Source organism: Ascaphus truei, chromosome 4 (genome assembly GCF_040206685.1).
Source record: "Ascaphus truei isolate aAscTru1 chromosome 4, aAscTru1.hap1, whole genome shotgun sequence".
In the NCBI taxonomy this organism is placed as follows: Eukaryota; Metazoa; Chordata; class Amphibia; order Anura; family Ascaphidae; genus Ascaphus; species Ascaphus truei.
The window spans coordinates 382,511,514-382,527,316 of record NC_134486.1 but is presented as its reverse complement, the minus strand read 5'-3'; the positions used below and the strand labels follow the sequence as shown (position 1 = coordinate 382,527,316).

Below are 15,803 nucleotides of genomic sequence, written 5' to 3'. Positions count from 1 at the left end.
CACAGGTCTCAAGCACTTCTGCAGAATTACAATAAAAAGTAACAAGTGCAATCCTTCACACGCACACATTTGATTGATGCTACCTTCCGCAACCCACCCCCCTTACCAGTTTACAAATACCTGCTCATAGCTTTTGGGTGTGCATGCAGTTATGTGTTGGGTGTGCATCCATTTCTTCTTCTGACAAATGATGGCTCAGAACCTACAGCAGTGTTTATCAACTAGGGTTCCTAGGAACCTTGGGTTCTCGAGCATCCCCAAAGGGTTCCCTGCAATCTTCAGGTCATTTGAAAATTGTACCAAATAAAAAAGAATGTCCAATGCATCAGATCTCAGACGCTCTATTAGAGAGGGACGGGGTTCCTTACAATGAATCTGATCTCAGACGCACTATTAGAGAGGGTTGGGGTTCCTTACAATGTATCTGATTTCAGACACGCTATTAGAGAGGGTTGGGGTTCCTTACAATACATCTGACCTCAGTCGCGCTATTAGAGAGGGTTGGGGTTCCTTACAATGCATCTGACCTCAGACGCGCTATTAGAGAGGGTTGGGGTTCCTTACAATGCATCTGATTTCAGACGCGCTATTAGAGAGGGTTGGGGTTCCTTACAATGCATCTGATCTCAGACGCACTATTAGAGAGTGTTGGGGTGCCTTACATTGCATCTGATTTCAGACATGCTATGAGAGAGGGTTGGGGGTTCTGCAGAATTTAACAATATAATTATAGGGTTCCTTAACCGAAAAAAAGTTGGAAACCACTGACCTACAGTAATGATTAAATATATGTTATGTGATTTCTTTGGAGCAACGAAAGAAATAAAATCACTGACCTAAACTCTCCTCTCTGGTTAGACTTGAGCAGGTATACTTTGTTTTGCTTTGTACAGCACCATTTTCATTTTCAAGGGTCCTGCCCTGCATTGAATTATATACTCTGCTGTCCTGCAGGTTTAACACGCATAATAGAAAGATGTGCACCATATAGAGCATTTAAAGCAGCAATTCCCTCCAGCAGTTCATATAATATTAGTATCTTGTCCCCTGAGCAGGTCCTGCTCTTTTTTTTTTTGCGTTAAAAATCATGATTTTCTTAATCTCCAGCTTCCGAGGTCACCACAGTAACCTTTAGACTGCACTGGGCTTTGGGGAGAGCTTAATTTTAACCTCCGGACACTTAATAATTCAAATGCTTATAACTCAGAAGCAACTCTGAAACTTAACCGAAGTGTTTTTTGAAGCTACTTTTTTTAGCTACTGTATCTTCTATTAGGAAGGTCTGGGAGCTCTGAAAATGAACGTGCACAGCTTTTCAGTATATCCTAGAGGACGAGGGACTTTGAAGAATTTTGTGATATAACTCCGGAACAGAGCATCACATTTAAACCCGCCCCCACTAAAGAAAACAGCTTTTGAAAAGGCAAGAAGAGATCGCATAAAGTTAAAAAAAAAATCCTAAAAATGTGCTGCTTTAATGGTATAAGGAGCTTCACGTTCCGACAATCGCTGCTTTTTACAGACATGGCAGAAAACATTGATGTTTGTAAATAAGCGACTTACGGGTGAACCCCGTTCCAAACACATTGCTGTATGTTACTTTTAATATCCAGTTTGTTTGGGACATAACATTGTTGTAGTTTCTTTAGCACACTAAGCTAGTTCTCCGCTCTTTAACTTTACCCTTCGACTAGCCTGTAACGCTGCTAATTTCTGGCACTCATGTTATTTAAATGTCAAACACAGCCTTATACATCAAAGCTACAGCAGATGATCAACAACTTGGAACAATAAATGCTTGTATTCACATGGATTGTTAAGCTTTCATCTCACAGATGTTGTACATACTGTATACACAGAAACGCAGCCCCTCTGGGGACATTTTTCTGCATAGTTGTCTAAGATAAACATAAAAACCTTTCAAAAGGATGGCATCCTTCTTCTCTTCTCCTGCTATTACACATATCCCCGTTTCTTCTGCCGGAGAATCAAAAGTAACACAAACGAGTTTATCAAAGTGACGTACCTCGCAAAATGCCTGCGCCAGGCTGCATAGAAGCTGTTCTAAAACAGAAGCCAAAGCCAGATCATTTTTCTTTAGCTCAACAACACGGAGGGCTTCCATCTGCTCCACTCCAATTTATTGTTACCTTTGATTATGAGGGCACTAAATGACACCGTCATTTAAACATATACTCCATTGTACAATTAGGGTCTCCCTAGCAACCTGCTGCCTGGGAGATTCATTGCGCAAAGATGTATGTCGGCTCGAAGTGTAAAAAAAAAAAAAAAAGAGAGAAAGATGAAACAGGCCCAGTGCATGATGCACGATTTGCAGTCTTTATGGTTTTTTTGGATCTTTATCTTTCCCATTCAGTAGCTTTTCCATTCACAGCACATACCTAATAAAAAAAAGTATAATTTAAATGGCCTGAAAGCCCATAGCAGCCTTTCCTCTTAAATCCAGATGTACAGCGTTAGGCTGTATTCTAATCCAGGCAGGAAGTCATTTTTATCAAATTGCAGTTACTCCAATTCATTAGGTTGCTAATATAATTTGTCTACTATAATTCTCATTATTTTGGTATTTGACATTTTCACAAGCGTGCGGCGATTCACACTTCTGTTTGCAACATGGCTGTGATACAGAAATAGTTTGCATTTGACTTACCTAACAAACTATCACAGCTACGTGATCGAGGCTTCAGTTGCTGAAACGTGGCATCACTCCCCTGGTTATGTCAGCGGTTTCCTGGAAAAAAGAACCAAAGCAGGTTTATATAGGGAAACAAATGTAATCACTGAATAATTCCAAGGTACTGACCGTTCCTAAAGGGAAAAGGGTTTTCAGCGTGAAAGCTATTACGGCTATAAAGCTATTAATTAAACGCAGCATACTTCAATAGCAATTAATGACTCATAATGGCTATTGCCTAAACCTCTTAAACCTGACAAAGGGAAGCTGTTTCCCCAAAAAGTTGTGTTTCTCCTTCTCTGCACAGTAAGGAGTTAATAAAAAAAAGCTCTGCAGTGCAAAAGTACAAGGCAAGGAGTAATTCTAGCACTTTCACCAAAAAAGTGTATTAATTAAATAACAATGGTTGTGTTTGAGTTCTGATCCACTCTGTCCAGCCAAAATAAACAATTAAGCACTGTTTGTGGATGACCATTCAAATGTAAATGTCTTGTCTTACAATAGAAACATAGGCCCACATTAAATATACCAGGGGTGCTCAACTCAAGTCCTCAAGCACTCCCCCCCCCCCCGCCACAGGTCAGGTTTTCAGATGTCTCAGCTTCAGCAAAGGTAGCTCAATCAGAGGCACAGTCAAAGACTGGGCCACTGATTGAGCCATTTGTGCTGAAGCAGGGACTGATTGAGCCACTTGTGCTGAAGCTGGGATATCCTGAATACTTGACTCTTTGGGGGGGGAGGGGTGGAGGAGGACTTGAGGACTTGAGGACTGGAGTTGAGCACCCATTGAATATACTGTGCAGCAGGTTTCTCATTGTTGGAAAAAAGTTCTGCATTCATGATCACTAGTTAGTTGCTTGTATGCTATGATAAATGTATTTGTGGATATCCTTGATGACTCTTTTGCAGTTATTTCCAGCCTATCTCTAGACATGTTTTCTTACCCACTGCTGTTTCTGATACATAGAAACCTAGAATTTAATGGCACATTGGAACCAATTTTCTTATCTGCTGCAAAACCTTTAGACCCCATTTGATCTTTGACTTTCTTTTTTTTTTTAAATATCTTTTTATTAGGGTGTTTACAGATACATTTCAAAATATTACATTGTAGCATATTGTATTTACATCTACATAGGTTATCGTATAATGTTACATATTTCAATACATATTTGTTATACCCATTTTTTTTCTTTTTTCGACCTTATAACTGGTCTTGATCTAATATCTCGACCATTTAACTGAACACCTTGTATCATAGCTTGCTGGTGACTCCCGTTCTTTCTTTTAGTTATCATATTTGTTTAGACTAGGCACTTTGATTTTTCTCTGTTCTGTCATGTTATGTTATGTTGTGATGCAGGACGTTCTCCTTATTTTATATTTCCTTTATCAGGTTTTCCGTCCAGTTTAGTTTACCATCCTATCTTGGGTGTCATCTGAATTTATTCTGTTCTAGCTGGGGAAAAGAGTTTATAATCATCCTCCAGTTTCGATCAAATTTGGCATACTGATTATCTCCTACTTGTTCGGTAGATATTCTGTCTATCGTGATCAGATTGACCAAGAGGGATTTTTTTATAAGTTCTATGTTTGGTGCTTGTGAATCTAACCATTTCATTATAATGGCTTTTCTGGCTACCAGGAGAATCATCTCTGTTGGGAGAATGCCCCCCCTATTTTGGTTGATCTTAATTGTCCAAGGTTCAGTATTGGCAAATATCATGGGGAGGGGGTGTCTTACCCAGCTAATTTTCGTAACTTCTTTAATATATTGTAGTACCTGTGTCCAGAAATCGTTAATTTTTACGCATGTCCAGAGACAGTGTTTGAGGTTAGCTTTAGGGAGGTTGCTTTTGGGGCATTTCGTTGTGTCTGCTTCTATATTGGTAATTTGTCTGGTGAAGGGTATATATGCCCTATGCATTATCTTAAATTGCATTTCTCTCCAGTTTTCTGATGTAATTATTTTAAAAGTTCTGACATACCCAATCGTTAGATCTTCCATCATTTGAATTTCTTGGAAATCTTGTTGCCATGCTTCTAGATTTTTTTTGTTATTTTTCTCCATGTAATGGTCTCTAATAAGTTTATATATATCAGCTAGCGAGTATCTGGTATCTGTGTCCTGACTGAAGTACGTGTCCATTGCGTTGTTTTCGAATATGTGTTTTTTGTAGTCTTGGAGTTTTCTCCCATAGTTGAGTAGTTGGATGTATTGAAATACCTGGTTTTCCGGTATATTATATGTTGATATTAGCTCCCTATATGACATAAACTCATTTTTCTCCTTATTTAGGCCTCGGCCATGTTACTTGCTTGCTGGCGGAAGCGCGCTGAGGCGCGCTCCCGCTCAGCACTGAGCCCCTACAGCCGCAATTAGAGCGGCTTTAGTAGGGGCTCACCTGCGCTTCCGCGCGCTTGCGGAAGCGCAGGTCTTGGGGGAATTTAAAATTCCCCCGCTTGCCGGCGAGACAGGCCGGTCACGTGAGCGGTTCGCCCAATGAGGGCGAACCAGCTCCGTGACGTCACTGGCCCGCCCCCGGCCAGTGACGCGCCCGCCCCCGGACCGCCCCGGACCGCCCCCTGACGGCTGCTGAGAGCGCTTGCGGTAAGCAACCGCAAGGCCAGGGAAAGCACCCGCTTTCCCTGCGCCTCAGCGCGCCTCAGCACGCCAGCAGGGACCGTGGACTCGGCCTTATACAGTAAGGTCTTCTAGGTTTCTTATCCCTTGTTTTCCCCAGCTATTAAAATGGCTATGTTCTTTTCCCGGGGGGAACATCTGATTTCCCTGTATAGGTAGGAATCTGGAAATTGTGTAAGAAAATTTAAACTTTTTCCTAATTATTCGCCATGTAACCACTGTATCCCTAAGCAATACAGTATATTGGATTTGATCTCTTGGGGCATTTTATTCCAGCTTGTGTGTAATAGTTCTGCCATTGAGAACTCACCCGCAAAATGTTTTTCTAATTCTGGGGAGGAGTAATAATCTTTCCCTTGGATCCAATCCCCCACATGCCTTAGCATGCAGGCTAGGTTACAGTCTCGTATATTTGGTATGTTAATTCCTCCCCTTTCCTTGGCCATCTGTAGTTTTATCAGTGCTATTCTCGTTTTTTTTCATTGCCAAAGGAATTTACTCATCGCCTTATTTAGTTCGTTAACATCGCTATGTTTGATTAGCAGTGGGAGTGTTTGGAGGGGATACAGTAGCCTTGCAAATTATATCATTTTTATGACACATGCTCTGCCAAAGAATGACAGTGGGAATGTCATCCAGGATCTCAATTTGACTTTCTTTTAAGATTACTTTATATCTATTTCAAACATTTCTGAACTCCCATTACTATATTAAGCTCTACCAACTCGGCTGGGAGACTATTCCATCAATCGAACACCTTCTCCACGAAGAAGTATCTCCTCATACTTCCCCTTACCCTGCCACACTCCAGCTTCAGAGCATGACCTCTTGTCCCACACAGGGGCAGGCAACTTCAGCCCTCAAAAGCCACTAACAGTTCAGGTTTTAAGGATATCCCTGGTTCAGCACAGACGGCTCAATCAGTGGCTCAGTGGAAGACCACTGCCCACCCATGTTCTAGCGCTACACTGTCTCTGAAATGTGCTTGGGAAAGTGTCCCGTATGAATGATGTAGCTACAATATATTACTACAGCCTGCCCAATTTTGTCAACTACACATGTACAGTATATGTATTTGTTTCTTGTTCCCTTTTAATTAGCACATTCTATTGTATTCCCTACTCGCCATCCTCCCAGCAATTCTGTTTACGCTCCCTTGCCGTTTCCTGGCAACCAGCACAACTGGTCCGTCGGCGTTCCACGCTGTGGGTGCATTAATACGGGTGCTGGTATCTTACCTACAGTTTTCTTTAGAAAGGTCCCACGGGAGGCCTGAAACGTTGAATACCACCAATAAACTCGTCTCAAAACTTTATATTTACCTCCTATATCTACCCATTGCAAGTTGATTGCTGTGCAGCCAGGCATTTGCACTGTTTTTGTGAGTTCCTTGTAATATTACATGAATATATATATATATATATATATATATATATATATATATATATATATACAGTGTTCGACAAACCTATACATTTGCTCGCCCCGGCGAGTGGATTTAACCCCCGGGCGAGTAAATATTGGCTCAAGCAGCACACGTTTGGTACTAGGTGGCGAGTAGATTTTTTTGTGAGGCGCGTAGATTTTTTGGTGATTTGTCAACCACTGTATATATATGTATATATATATATATATATATATATATATATATATATATATATACACACAGTGGTTGACAAATCACCAAAAAATCTACTCGCCACACAAAACAATCTACCCGCCACCTAGTACCAAACGTGTGCTGCTTGGGCCAATATTTACTCGCCCGGGGGTTAAATCCACTCGCCCGGGGCGAGCAAATGTATAGGTTTGTCGAACACTGTATATATATATATATATATATATATATATATATATATATAATCAAAAAATAAATAGATGATACCGTTCTGTGGCTAACGAAATGCTTTTATTTGTGCGAGCTTTCGAGATACACTGATCTCTTCTTCCGGCGATGTTACAATGAATGAAGCAAGGATAACTTAAAAACAGTGTCTCTTGGAATGTTATCTGTGCTTGTCCTTCCCCCGGTGTGGATGTGTTTTATGGCTAGAGGTGTCAAAGGGTAACTGAAAGCAAGTGAAGAAAGAGTGTGTATGTGTATCAGTGTGAATAAAAATGAATGGAGAGCCCACAGTATAAACAGTGCTCTACACAAGGTGTGTGTGGAGTGAGAGGGATATAAATGGTGTGGGTGGGTGTGGAAATGTGAGAGTTTGTAGCACAACTAAAAGTGTGTGTGGATACTATGTGGTCCCTATTGGTGTATATGGATGGAAAAATAAGGAGTATTAGTATGTGTGAGAGACAGCTGTGTGTGCATACATATAGCACAGTATGTACAGACATGGCCTTTAGCGCTCATGGGAAGAGAGTTCGCTAGTGTCAGTAATGACTCATAAAATTTCGATCTCTGTTTAGGCCACTGCTAAGTGTCCCGAACAGTTGCATAAATTTGTATTTATGCAACTGTCCCTCTTTCGGGGTTTTAAGATTACCTTTGAGTATGGCAACCCTCAGATCGTTCATCTTATGGCCAGAGTCAGAGAAATGTTCGCCAACAGGACTGTCTCTTGTTCCGCGTGTGATGCTATGGCGATGCAGGTTCATTCTCTTGTTTAGCCCTAAACTTATTTGTTTAGGGCTAAACAAGAGAATGAACCTGCATCGCCATAGCATCACACGCGGAACAAGAGACAGTCCTGTTGGCGAACATTTCTCTGACTCTGGCCATAAGATGAACGATCTGAGGGTTGCCATACTCAAAGGTAATCTTAAAACCCCGAAAGAGGGACAGTTGCATAAATACAAATTTATGCAACTGTTCGGGACACTTAGCAGTGGCCTAAACAGAGATCGAAATTTTATGAGTCATTACTGACACTAGCGAACTCTCTTCCCATGAGCGCTAAAGGCCATGTCTGTACATACTGTGCTATATGTATGCACACACAGCTGTCTCTCACACATACTAATACTCCTTATTTTTCCATCCATATACACCAATAGGGACCACATAGTATCCACACACACTTTTAGTTGTGCTACAAACTCTCACATTTCCACACCCACCCACACCATTTATATCCCTCTCACTCCACACACACCTTGTGTAGAGCACTGTTTATACTGTGGGCTCTCCATTCATTTTTATTCACACTGATACACATACACACTCTTTCTTCACTTGCTTTCAGTTACCCTTTGACACCTCTAGCCATAAAACACATCCACACCGGGGGAAGGACAAGCACAGATAACATTCCAAGAGACACTGTTTTTAAGTTATCCTTGCTTCATTCATTGTAACATCGCCGGAAGAAGAGATCAGTGTATCTCGAAAGCTCGCACAAATAAAAGCATTTCTTTAGCCACAGAACGGTATCATCTATTTATTTTTTGATTATTGAAGCTCGGCTAACACGGTACTGATACCTCTACATGTATATATATATATATATATACACATACTGTATATACTGTATGTGTGCGTGTGTGTGTGTGTGTTATATGTTTTTGTTCATTTTTTGTCAAGTGTTGACAAATCGAACATTGCTCCAAATACAGGTGCATATTTAGGAAAGGAGATATTATGAGATGTATCTGTAAGGAATCCGCTCCGCGGTTTACTGGTTGCCTTACCTTGCAGACCGGTGCAGTTCTGGAACTCTTCACCTGATATTACTGCAGCCTGGATTCACTCACCAAAGCAATACTGCCACACACTCCCTCTGGTATCTACTGCAGCTGTGCAATCTATCACTGCAATCCAGCCTTGTATTCACTTATTGGAGCAGTACCTTCACACCCCCTCCGGGGATTGGCCCGCTGGCCTTTAAGTACTGCTTTCCCACAATGCTCCCCGCCGAGCATAGTCCTTTCCGGATGTCACTTACTGTTCTGCCACAAGCCCTCGCTTGTACTCCTATGCTGATACGGAGGTCTCCCCTGCGTCCTTCAGCTTCCTTCTCCTATGCTGATACGGAGGTTTAAGCCTGCATCCTTCAGCTTCCATTCTCCTATGCTGAAGCAAAGGTATCCCCTATGTCTTCAGCTTCCTGGTTTCCTGCACTGAAGCAAAGGTATCCCCTACGTCTTCAGCTTCCTGGTTTCCTGCACTGAAGCAAGGTATCCCCTACGTCTTCAGTTTCCTGCTTTTCAGCACTAGCGGAGGTTTCCCTGTGTTTCTTCAGCTTCCTGGTTCCTGGGGCTTACTCTTTCCCTAATCTAGAGAGGCCGTGTCCTGGTTCCTGCGCTGTAACGGAGGATTCCCTAGCCCGCTCAGGACTCTTGCGCTGTAGCACTGGTTTACCCGTGCAGCTAGGCGGTGTGTATATCTGGTGTGTCTTCCACCTCCTGAGACCAGTACCATGGGCCATGGTCGCTGCACGCGCAGAGGCCACCCCTGCGCTCCTAAGCTGAAGCGGGGCTTTCCTGACTACCTGTTGCCGAACTCCTGCTTGGACAATGTTTATCCTGACGTCTCCTGTCCTGACCCTGGCTTGTACAACGACGATGCTGTCTTCTCCTATCCTGATCCTGCTACGTATGACTACGAACTGCGCAATCCGGATCAGCCTGCGCGGTCTAAGGTCGGTGCTTTTACAACCCCACCTCAGCCACGCGGTCCGACCCTGGTTTGTGGCGAGCACAACCGTGACAGTATGCTCGGCCCCACAAACCCGGACCGCCCTGTGGTGAGGGTTGGTAAGTTTTTGTCTGAAAGCCTGTCCCGGCCTGTAAACCAGTCCCAGTTTGAATACCAGTTTCTATGTGAGATACTACCCCTGATTGAAGATCTGATTGTGTTTGAAGGTTTAACCCCTTTGCAAAGTAAATGCCGTAATGATCTCATGATGAAGGTTTACTGCCTCCGGGACTTAAAACAATCGCTGGCCGCTTGTATTTGCTTTCCTGGTTACCCTTTAACCTGGGAAAACGTGTACCCTTTGGAACTGGACGACGCCCAAAAGGAACTCTCTTCCCTGGCCTTGTCTTTAGACATTTATATAGCACAAGAGGACCCTCTCCTCATGTTGGCTCACGCCCAAAACACACTCCATGTCCTTTCCATGACATTGGACATTTGCATAAAGGAACAGGATCCTCCCCTCGCCAGCTTCGCTGCCGCTTGGCTGTATCCCTGGTCTACCACGGATCATTGCCCTATTGTATGGCCGGGTTCCCTGACACTAATGATATGTCTACGTTAACCCCTGCCGATCAGTCCTGTGAGGTCCCCCTGGAGGATACATATGTTTCTCTACCCAACACTAAGGTTCTAATATCAGAGAATAAGTTCCTTAGTTCCCCTATTTCTAACTCTGAATCTCTCACTCCAGGTCCTGAGGGTTTTTCAGCTTTAACCCCTGCTAGGCAGTTCTGTGCGCTTTCCCCATCAGAGAAAGAATCCCTAAGTTCTGTTCCCAGGGTCATTTCTGTATTAACCCCTGTGGGGCAGCTCTCTGAGTCTCCTTTGATAATTCCCTGTTCTCTGCCAGCCATGGTCACGCCCCTAGCTCCAGAGGAGAGATTCCTTGTCTCTCCTAATACAGAGAGAAGATTACCTATGTTCTACTCTCAGGCACTGTCTGCATTAACCCCTGTAAATTCTTGCTGCCTCCAAGTTAATGCCTTCGTTTTAGCCTCAGAGAATGAGTCTCCAAGTCAGACAGCAGTGGTTGCATTGAAGGATTCCCCTAACCTTACGGAGTCCTTAGAAATTCTTTGCTATAAATCCCCTGCTTCAGCTCAAGTTTCCGCAGTCTCGCCTCCGGAGACTTCGGCTAAAGTTCTGGTTCCTGTAAAATGTATTCAGGAATCAGGTTTTCCGCTAAGCTTGCTCACAGAGTTCCTTCTCCCAGGTATTTCACAGAACCAGCCTGTCGCCCAGAGAGCAGTGATCCCTGCTTCAGCGCATAGTCCCCACATTGTGGAATCTGTAGTCATTTCTGGTTTCCCAGACATTCCTTACCAAATACCTACTTCAGAGACCAGTACAGTTATGTTTAACCCCCATGTACTGTCTGTGTTCTCCTCCTCTCTAAGCTTAGGGTTAAAAACATACAGTAGTCTGTATGTTTCTCCTGGGGTTCATGTTATGTTCCCAGGAATGTTTGCTGACACACGACTTTCTCTCAAAAGTGACGCTTTTACACATATACTAGTAAGAAGCCTGCACACAGTTTCTCCTCTCACTGTATTGTGTCTTACTGGTCCTGAGTCCCTGAGAGGTGATAACCCTCCTTCGGTTTCTGAATCCTTTCCTACAATAGTTATCCTGGCTGGGGGTTCCCCTGTTTTCTCTGCCCGGGCCAATCCTCCAGGGATCAGCATATCTGTGGATACTTCATTAGTTCTGTCTGTGACCATTCTGCCTATATTACAAGTCCTGGGGTTTAAATCTGAGCTATTTAGTTTTCCTGCCCTTGCTAAAACTCAGTCCCTCAGTTCTGCGTCTAAATATGCCCCAGCAACCATTGGGTTACTCTGGGTAGAAATTAAAGCTCCTGTCGTAAAGGGTATTTTTTCACACATGTCCAACAAATCTAGAACCTCAGTAATTGATTCTAAGTCATCTGTCAATACATCTAATTTTTTCACTAGCCAAACCCAGACACCCTCACTACTGGCTAGGAGTCCTGCTTTCAGAATTGGTGCATCAGAAAACATGCCTATTCAGGTTTTTGTCAGGTTAAGTACCCCTATGGTTAGGGCTCTTGCAGTTTCAGTTAAGGCTCCCTGTGCTCCTAAGGTGCCTGTCACAAAGAGTTTCCAGGGTTCCCACTTGCCGTTTGTTGTCTCTCAGGTCCCTGTCACTGAGGTACAGACTTCAGCTTCTGATGTTACCTTCCCTCCCACCACTACCCTGGCTCTGCCTTTTTCTCAAGCTCCTGATAGGAAAATTCCAAGGCCTATTTCTGATTCCCTGACTATACTATCTCCCACTGAGGATTTCCCAGTATTTGAGAGCTCCACTATGGTTTGCTTCTCTGCCTCTGCTAAACCATGTTTTTTTTCCCTCGGAACCTTCGGCTGTCCCTGTTACTTCCTCTCAGTTGGAAATACTCTGTATGTATCCCAAGATTTCGGTCTCGATGCCTGGTTTACTGCTTGCCTTGTTACCTTCCATACCAATACCGGGAGATGCTTCCACCCAGCCTATTTCCTCACTAACCATTACCTGGGAGACTTCTGGAGGGAGAGTCCCGCGCAAATTCCAACATGCAGTAGTCAGCCAAGACTTTTTCTGTTCTGAGATTCCTCCTGGGGTTTTCGATCAACTATCAAGGCCGCTTATCCTAGATTCTGGCTCCTTTACTAAAGTCTGGGCTTCCAGTGGGGGTTCTTCTGCCGTTTCTGCTCTGGAACCCTCTGGTTCTTCACAGCCCTGGATTTCCAAGTCATTTTGCGGGGCGAGCCATGTACCAAGGATGTTTCTTCCACCACTCTCATATCCTAGAACTGTACTCACCAAAAAACTGCTCGTTTACGGATCCCCTTTTCACCTAAAGAACTTTAGGAACAACTCGATGTCCCCAAGACCCATGGATGGTTCTGTCTGGCCGCAGTTCTCACCGGGGGGTGGGGGTACACTAAGGACTAACCACGAGTCTCTGGACCACGACTCTACCCCCAATCCTAGACGGTTCAGCAACAATTCCCGGTCCTCCAACTCTATGAGTGCTCATGTTCGCCCGGAGGTCTCGCGTGAAGGGGGGGGGTACTGTAAGGAATCCGCTCTGCGGTTTACTGGTTGCCTTACCTTGCAGACCGGTGCAGTTCTGGAACTCTTCACCTGATATTACTGCAGCCTGGATTCACTCACCAAAGCAATACTGCCACACACTCCCTCTGGTATCTACTGCAGCTGTGCAATCTATCACTGCAATCCAGCCTTGTATTCACTTATTGGAGCAGTACCTTCACACCCCCTCCGGGGATTGGCCCGCTGGCCTTTAAGTACTGCTTTCCCACAATGCTCCCCGCCGAGCATAGTCCTTTCCGGATGTCACTTACTGTTCTGCCACAAGCCCTCGCTTGTTCTCCTATGCTGATACGGAGGTTTCCCCTGCGTCCTTCAGCTTCCGTTCTCCTATGCTGAAGCAAAGGTATCCCCTACGTCTTCAGCTTCCTGGTTTCCTGCACTGAAGCAAAGGTATCCCCTACGTCTTCAGCTTCCTGGTTTCTTGCACTGAAGCAAAGGTATCCCCTACGTCTTCAGCTTCCTGGTTTCCTGCACTGAAGCAAGGTATCCCCTACGTCTTCAGTTTCCTGCTTTCCTGCACTAGCGGAGGTTTCCCTGTGTTTCTTCAGCTTTCTGGTTCCTGGGGCCTACTCTTTCCCTAATCTAGAGAGGCCGTGTCCTGGTTCCTGCGCTGTAACGGAGGATTCCCTAGCCCGCTCAGGACTCTTGCGCTGTAGCACTGGTTTACCCGTGCAGCTAGGCGGTGTGTATATCTGGTCTGTCTTCCACCTCCTGAGACCAGTACCATGGGCCATGGTCGCTGCACGCGCAGAGGCCACCCCCGCGCTCCTAAGCTGAAGCGGGGCTTTCCTGACCACCTGTTGCCGAACTCCTGCTTGGACAATGTTTATCCTGACGTCTCCTGTCCTGACCCTGGCTTGTACAACGACGCTGCTGTCTTCTCCTATCCTTGTCCTGCTACGTATGACTACGAACTGCGCAATCCGGATCAGCCTGCGCGGTCTAAGGTCGGTGCTTTTACAATCCCACCTCAGCCACGCGGTCCGACCCTGGTTTGTGGCGAGCACAACCGTGACAGTATCAACATAAATGCCTGTAATTGGTGAAATTTTTATTTCTCTTTGTGCCAAATAAATGTGCCAGATTTGTGGTGGTGTGAATCTCTGCTCCTCAAAAATCTGAGCCAACCAGAAGGACCAAGATAAACAAGAATGATACATACAGTATGTCGCTGGTGCAAATCTGTAACCCCCTTGTTACTGTTGTGCGGAACAACATGTTGGCACCTTTCTAAATAAATTATGATGACAATAACCTTGCTGTTTTTGCTTGTCCACATGCAAAAGTGGAGTAAAATTGTGAAATTCCCCACTTCTATTTGAGACTGCTATTTCCCTCTGACTGGAAATCCACAGTCTCGGGGCTACTACTCTGGTTCTACTTTGGCTAATCAAGTAAAATGTGCTGATTGGCACGGTCATGACAATGTCATGAAGTATTATGTATTTTAATCTATCTGGTGCTTCAGGGGTTAAAAAAAAGTACAACTGGGTTTAAAAAATACCATATATTGGGTTGTGACAGGTCCAGGCTTGTCATGGGTGGGTGCTGTACTTGAAATAGAACTTAACTGGTGGGTTATCCTGTATGGATCACATAAAAGAGCCAGATGGGTTGTAAATTACTGATAGAGTCTCAACACAAGGGCAGTTGTCTGCTAGAGGTGTAAATAAACTATGGTTCTCCTGACACTAACATAAACAGGACACTAGTTAAGGGATTTCAAAGCATTCTCTAGAAGGGGGCTATGGGTGGTCAGGGGGCGTGGCTAAGAACGTATAAAAAATGAGAATAACCTGTGATGTCATCTCCTCTGCATAATAAAAGTAACACATCTGTAACCGTGTTACCGAGGGGCACGTTCTGACATCACACACTGTATGTTTAAAAGATTAGAAAGGACAGATATACATTTTTCACCTAAATTTAGGATTAAGATGGGCATATGTAGTCTTGCCGCGCCTGCAGTGAATGCCTGAATGTATTGATGTGTCTCATGCCTGTGTAAGTATTACAGAAGTGAAGTTATGAGTGCAGTTACATACTGAGGCACCATTCAAACGTCGTTGAGTTTTTTTCCCCTCTGTCTTAAAATCATCAATATCACAGCTGATTTACGACAGTGGTTGAGTTTATGTGGTTTACATGGGAAGAAAGAATATAAAAGTCTGGGGAAAGATTATGAAAATCAGATGTCTACAGAGGTGTATCTGCGACCAGATACGGGATATCTCATCGCCTCATACCAGTGACCTCTCTGGGAGGAAACATATAGGATGTCATAGGGTGACCTATAGCATTTTCTTTTGTGTTTAATCCTTTTATTTTAAGAAGCTGTTCTGCATTTAATTGTAACTGTATGTTTCCTGTAATCTCTTTTCTGTAACCTAAGCACTGTATTTTTTATATATATTAAAACATTTAATAAGTAATGCTTTGGGCTCTGAATGAACTGTTGTATGTTGGACCAATATTTAAAAATATATGTAGCCATGTCTGGTTTTGGCTACTACCCTGCCCTGCCTAGCATATAAGTCCTGGTATCAGTACAGGCATTGTCAGGTCCAGTCTGGGTTTTCCCCTGTAGTGAGCAGCTCCCTTGAGTGACAGGGGAGACGAGACAAGGCCTATGTTCTGTTCAATCCTGGGCTCAGACCTTGGACACTTCCACAGGGTACTTAAGGGGCTGCACATGT

At 44.0% G+C, this 15,803-nt stretch overlaps 1 protein-coding gene across 2 annotated transcripts in view; it reads right to left on the bottom strand.

Annotated features, from left to right (window-relative positions):
- The window catches only part of KLHL29 (kelch like family member 29), an 869,600-nt gene that overhangs the window by 610,788 nt on the left and 243,009 nt on the right, over positions 1-15,803 (bottom strand). For both annotated transcript variants that reach the window (XM_075598451.1, XM_075598452.1), the window contains exon 3: positions 2,672-2,752. The gene's annotated coding sequence lies outside the window, so the exon portion shown is untranslated. The remainder of the gene's footprint in view (positions 1-2,671; positions 2,753-15,803) is intronic.